Consider the following 7,305-nt stretch of genomic DNA (forward strand, 5'->3'; position numbering starts at 1 on the left):
GCAATTATTGGCAAACGATTACTAACAGTAACTTGACAAGTAGGGTTTCGGTCCATCATCATACTTCTTGATTTTCATTATCATCACTATATACTGTAACCTCGTCATCAACATCATGAAATCACGATCAACCTCTTCATCATTAGCCTCCATCGTTGTCATCATCATCAACCCTATTCCATCGTCTTCTTCACTATCTTCACTTCGTCATCATTAACTCGTCGGACAAAATAGAAAATGAATACAGCAAAATTTTTGAGCAGTAATCAATCGTAGTTTTGTAGGTTATCAAGCGAACAGAAAGAAAGAAGGAAGAAAAAAAGAATATAGCAGGTGCATCACAAATGGGTTTTGATAGTGGTGAAGTTGATGGTTGAAGTGGTGTACGGTGTTTTTCTCGCACAGTAGTAAACAAAAAAAAGGCTGAGGAAGGTGATGGTTATTCAGTCTAGCAGCACCAGTGTGATGGCGCATGGGTTTTTAAATAATAAGATGATGATATGGTGGTTTATGGCGTTTGATGGTGGTGGTTTTAGTGTGACGGGTGGAGGTGTTGTGGTGGTGAAAGATGGTTAACTGAGGGTTCACAATGGTGATCGCGATCCACAAAGTTTGAATGAAAATGACTAGCCGGAGGTTGTATGGGGATGGTGACGGGTTTCGTGGTGTTGTGATGAATTCGGGTGGTGATCTAAATAACATGTGGTGGTGATGGAGTTCATGAAGATGAAGTGGGTTTGTAGAGTGACGAGTTTTCCTTTGAACAAAACAGAAAACAAAAGAAGAAGAAAGGAAGTCGTTGGTGATGGAGTAATGGTGGAGACGGTTTGAGGAGAATGGTTTTTGGTGATGATTTGTGATAAGAGCTCGTGCCCCATGATTTAAATAGTCTAGGATTATATGGAGTATTAAGTTAAGTAGCACTTATGTTTTTAATTATCAAGTGTAAGGATGAGCTGGGTATGCATGATATTATTATACATATATATAAAGTCTGAGTTGTGGTGAACATCAAACGCAGTACACTTATAAATAATATATTATTACATCTCTTTATTATAAACGTGTAATTAGATAGTAGATATAAAGTCTGAGTTGTGGTGAACATCAAACGCAGTACACTTATAAATAATATATTATTACATCTCTTTATTATAAACGTGTAATTAGATAGTAGATATTGAATTTTAGTGGATGTGAATGGAATTTAAAATAGTGAGCTCAATTCAATCATATGACTAGTTTAGCAGCCGTATGTTTGGATTGTTCTATCGACAGTTTATCACGGAATGCTATATCGTGTCCATTGCTAAAACAGTTAACGTATAAAAGTGTTCCTAAAAATTCCCAATTTTTACAGTAATTATCTTTAATTATTTTTATCATTATGGTATAAAATTTGATCATTAATTTATTAAATAAAAATTACATCAACTGTCCCTCTCAATTCTGGGTAAAATATAAAAAGTGCTAAAACTTATCAAATAGTTCCTAAATACATTTTTAATAAGCCTAAAATTTATAGAACTCATTTTCGGATCACCATTTATTTTATAATCATATAAGTTCGTTTTTAACTTGTTTATTATCAATCGAATGATAATTGAGTACTACTATCATTTTCCAAATAAATTCGAAAGTATATATATATATTCAATACACTTTATATAGATACTTTTTAAATAATAATCATTATAATATCCTATTTTTTATTTTACTTTACATAAATAAATTTTAGTAATAACAATATACAATAGTTAAAATTATATTTTCAATTATTATTTATATATATATATATACACATATCAAGTTACAATTAATTGTTTGTGAATCGTCGGAACTGGTCGAAGGTCAAATGATTTCATGAAACAGTTCAAAAATTTTGAGACTCGGTTTAAGAGACTTTGCTCAATGTGTCGAAATAATATAAAGATTAAGTTTAAATTTGGTCGAAAACGTGTTTGCTCTATCCATGAAATCATTCAAAGAGTAAAATCGATGCAGACTTCATACAAATTGAAAATTGAAGTTGATGTAGATAACTGTGATGGTGTTTGCTCTATCCATGAAATCATCCGATTATTGTGATTTCCGAAATTTTATAACTGTAATGGTGGTATGTGATTTTCTGATTTTTTAGAGATTCTTTGAACAAAAATACGTTATCAATTAACCCTATTTCAAATAGGGTTTATAATTTTCAGTTATAAATTATAATAGGTGTTAATTTAGTTAAGGATACTGAATTTTGTTTCAACTTCTTAATAAAGATGGTTACTATTACTATGCGTTAAATAATTTGCTATTATTCTTCTTCATCTTATTCGTTGAATGCTTCTATGCAATTTTTGTTGAATTGGTTTCTACCTAATTTGCTTTGATGTATTCAAGATCGGTAAATGTGGCTGACTTATAAGATAAGTTCTATCTCATTTTTGGTCTACTAATTCTTATTCTTATTAATTATTAATTTATTGTGTAACCAATTTTGTTTGAACATTTGGTGGATTAAAGTGAACACATGAGCATTTTTCAGTTGATATTCTTCTTCTCGCATCGCAGGTATAAAAATACATCAAAACTTTAATTTAAAAATTTTGATAACACTTTTATTTGTTTGGTAATATTGTCATCTATATTCAGGTTGCATCTCTTCTTCGAGATGACCGAGACCTGCTCCAGGAGTTTTTATAGCTAAGGTGTATTTTCTTTAATTCATTTCAGTGAGGCAATGGTGTATTACATTCATATTTTTTTTATTGTTGTGTTGTTTTGTTTTTATATTTGCAATTGTTTGAAAGCTAATATGCAGATTTTGGTTGCGGTTAATAAAATTGGCTCACTATTTGAGGAAGTCTGATCATGGTTAGATGCTTCTCATCTTTTAGGTAGTACTCTTCTTTTTATTTGATGTTATTGCCTCTTTGTTTATCTAATTAATTAGGTTGTTGGAATTTGTCATACAAATTAGTGTTCTTTCATTCACATTTGTGATTAGTAGCTTATTTGTAAATTCTATCGTAGTTACCTAATTAGTTTAATTATCTTATATTCCGTTGGGTATTGTTAAAAAGTATACGAGGTGGTGATTGACATGCTATTTAATTAGTTTACTCATTTGGTGTTTTTTTTTTAATATTGAGATTTGGTACGTTACGTTGTTGTTTCCCCATGATTCATGTTTCATGTTGCTATCTCCTCTCTCCTCTCTATATTAAAGCAAAGTCATAATTAGTTCAGATATCCATTCAAGCTAATTTTCACCATTAGATCATCATTTTAAACAAAATCTAATGGTTCACATTTATCTTAATTAAGATTTCTCTCTTTCTTATTAAGATTAATAGAGACTTACCATAATTGGGGCTGGGGCTTGGGCTAGGTAAATGGGTTCCTAATTGCCCGAGTTAATGGCTGCAGACATGTATCCTTCACAGATACAGGATATAATGTTTCATGTATGTGGATACATTTTTTACTTTTCTCTCATCGTGATTATGATTGTTGACCGGGTCTAAACATTTGATTATGCAGAAGTCTACGTTTCGTTGTACTGTTGAACTTGGTGTTCGAGTCGATGAGATGTATATAACAGAAATGATAGATGGGAAGCATTACATAGGTATCTATAATAATATAAATTAAATATTATAATTGTGATGTATATACATAAGAAAGTGTTGATTATATGTTGGGTGTTTTTTATTTCTTTCATTACATGGATTTGCAAGCAGGTCTCTCCCATTGAACCATATGGTGTACACATTTGGACCCACTGGTAAAAGTCAATAAAATGCAATAATCTAACTGCTACACGCATGTCCTCAATGCCATTACTCAACATTTCGGAAAAAGGTCCAACCGTGACTTGATAGACGATAAGCGTAAAAATTTGGTTCTATCCGAGGTAAGTTGAGAATGACTTATATTTACTGATGATGAAATGTGGTACATATGCCTCAATGATGGGAAGTGACAGAAACATATAGCATTCATGCCTACTTTTTGCTTCAAACAGTAGCATACATTTGACATTACATAAGAGCATGCTAACGTAAGTCATGGAGCAATAGAAACCTTGAATGGCTACTTAAGTTATTACATACTTACACTGACACATATATTCTTACATGGCATAAAATATAAGTAGTGATTAAAAGATGTTATGCTTGCAAACATATGACTAAACAAATTTTAGTGTTATTTGTATCTTCAGTATATGGCACAATATAGTATTACATATCTACTGTATAAGGTAAGTCAAAGTCTGTTTAGATGTTGCAATGTCTGACTTGTTTAGAGGTTGAAAAAAGATTTCTTTCAATTATATATTCATTTTAGAAGTCTGAACCTCCTGGTCGTTTGTCCTGTTTTTATTTCAAGCAGTGGTTTAAAGTCTAAACCTGTGACTTTCTGATGAATTGAAACATTTTTATCCGTGTCAATAGCGTTAACTTAGTTCAATCCATTTTTATACCTTTAATGGAGTGCTTTTATTTAGCCTGATCGGGCCGTTTTTAAACATTACTTTATAATTTGAATGTACCTGTAACCATGAACATGATGACGTTAAACCTGTTACTATTGTTTCTTGTTGTATTTCAAATGGTGACCGTTTTGGATTTAGAATGGAAGTGCTATCTTGATTCATTAATGAAATGCAATTTAATCTATTTTTTGATTTGTAGGTTGTGCAATGCAATAAGGTAGCAGATATGGTGGGTTTACTACAGCAATAACATGTCATTTAAGAAGCCCGTGGTTACCTTCATTCTTTTGTATGTTTAGGGCTACTGGTGTCGAATGATATACAGGTCTGGAGCTCTTCTTTGTGTTAATACATGTTTCATGATTGATGATGTTCTAAGTAATAAATCAATTACTTCCATCTTTCAAAAAATTCAACGGTTAGTTATGGTAATTTAATAGACTTCATCAATTATTGTCTATTACAAAGTGTTCTTGATTATTCAATTGTAAACTATTATTTCCAGATGCTGATGTTTTGGTCTTCAACACAAGACATTGGTGGACCCATGAGAGAACTTCTCGGGGCATAAAGAAGGTTTGGTCATTGTCATGAAATTTTAATTATTTAAATCTTGCTCTTATACTTTTGGAATAATGTGATTAGGAGATTTTAAGCATTTAAAATTTTCTAATTAGTTTGTACTAGAAAGAATTTCAATTTATATAATTCAAAACTATGTCCATATAGGAAAAATGACTGTCAGAGAAACCTTGACTTTCTCTGCAACATGCCATGGGATTGAATAATGTTATATAATCATTTGAATACATCTTTCCAATTAACAATTCATTAATTAATGTTTAATTGATACCTGAAGTACTAAGTATTGTAAAATCGTGTTGCTTAAATATCAGATATGTTGGCAGAGCTGCATCATTGGCATTCCTTTGGGACTCGCTCTTGTATTTGCAGCTGATTGGAGCATCATGCTAAGGAATTTTTTGACTGTATTATTTGAATTTCTTCAACGTTTGAGGGGCTGCACATCCAAATCTCGACGGCATAAAAAGAGTGTACCGGATAAATGCTTAAGGATCAAGGAGTTCGTGGTCTCATTGTTACAGTTCAAGATGTCATGCAAAATACAAAATGGGCATGGTTGCAGGTTTGTTTACTGCAAGAACTCATCATATTTCTTTCAAATGTGTTACTCGTATATTGTAAAACATTCAATTCACCAATCTCAAAAATATAAATAGAGACAAAATATGACATCTTCTTTCTGATAGGATAAAACCAAAAGAGTGCCACATATTTTTTACTGCCTTTAGTGGAATTATTCTCTCCATCATCACCTAATTAAAAGGGATTAATGTTGACGAAATTCTGGGGTCCACAAATACACCATCGTTTCTTTGGTCTATTTGAAGGCGTCCTTATCTTCAAAGGAGCCATATTTATTGTGGTTGGTTTGCTCTACTTTTGGCTAAAGAATCCAGTCAGAATAACATAACAGAGGTTGAAGTGCGGAAACTGGAGCTGCAAAAGCTTGTGAACATGTTCCAACACGAAACTTAGACTCATGCTAAGGTTTGTAAACAGGTTTCTAATAACAACCTTGATCGATTCCTCGACGATGCCAACTATGTTGTAGTCGATTAGGAAGAGTTCAATAGAAAATCTAATAGTTTTATTTTATATGGGAAAATATATGATAGAAACACAAGTCAAATGTGCACAACCTGATTGATACTTTGGTATAAGCTTGTGTAATTCGCAAAAAAATAGGCTGTAATAGTGAAAGTTTGTATATGTTATGGAGCAAAAGGTATAAATAAGGACGGTCAAATGTTGATCAAGTGTTCCTCCCGCAATGTGTTTTGTATATACATGTTACCATAATGACGAATCCAATTACTAATTTCCTGTTTCGAACCCGCAAGATTGCGGGTATTAAACTAGTTAATTATTTATTAAGTACAAAATTTGAGTTTTTTTGAAATAAAAAATTGTAATGAAGGGTACGTTCTACATTGATAATTGATAATATAATATTTGCAATAGTAATCTATGAGTGTAGGTTATGACTCAATAGTTAGTATCTTGGTAATATGACGTCGAATGTGTTCAAATAGATCGGTAGAATCTACATAAATTGTACGGAGTAATTAATATATATTCTGAATTCTGATATTCTGATCATTTAATTTAATTTTAGATTTTTGGCAAGCAAAAAACAAAACTAACGGTTACGTACAAAGGTGTGATAAGTTTACTGTTTTTTTTTTCTTCTAAAAAAACTGACACTTGTATTGGTTAAGGCGTTTCTTGCTCGTATTTCTTGTCTTTTTGTACTTTTTTGATGAGGATCACATATTTCTTTTTTGAGCGGAGTAGTGGTGGTATTTTTTTTTTGATGTTTTTTTAGTGGAATGCTGATGTGACATTTTAATTTTGTTTTTCATTTTTGTTTGAATTATTATTATTATTGTTATTGTTATTATTATTTGTATTTGTATTATTATTACTGTTTTTACTAATTATAATAAATTAAATTTTTTTTTAACATCACTTTTATTAAAACACAAACACGGTTACATTTTTTAAACTAAACATTTAATACAATCACAACGAGAATTAAGCTAAACATTTAGAAATTATCCAAATGGAACTTGCCATCCGTGTCGTATTATGGCCCGGAAGGCAGATAGTCCTCTTCATCAGAATACACAACGTATTCGCTGTCATCCCGGAATTCGATGTACACCTTGATTGTTTCATTACGTGTTACTGCTCAACCAACAAGCGTATTCCAGTCTTCTTCATCTTGGAGA

General features: G+C 31.5%; 1 long non-coding RNA gene across 1 annotated transcript; it reads left to right on the plus strand.

Moving 5' to 3' along the window:
- The first annotated feature begins 1,963 nt into the window (after window positions 1-1,963).
- LOC139898738 (uncharacterized) lies at window positions 1,964-3,752 on the plus strand. The gene is made up of 6 exons (XR_011777120.1): window positions 1,964-2,116; window positions 2,392-2,562; window positions 2,644-2,699; window positions 2,802-2,888; window positions 3,535-3,622; window positions 3,735-3,752. It is a non-coding gene; the product is annotated as an uncharacterized lncRNA (long non-coding RNA).
- The last annotated feature ends 3,553 nt before the right edge of the window (window positions 3,753-7,305 follow it).

This window comes from Rutidosis leptorrhynchoides, chromosome 3 (assembly GCF_046630445.1).
Source record: "Rutidosis leptorrhynchoides isolate AG116_Rl617_1_P2 chromosome 3, CSIRO_AGI_Rlap_v1, whole genome shotgun sequence".
In the NCBI taxonomy this organism is placed as follows: Eukaryota; Viridiplantae; Streptophyta; class Magnoliopsida; order Asterales; family Asteraceae; genus Rutidosis; species Rutidosis leptorrhynchoides.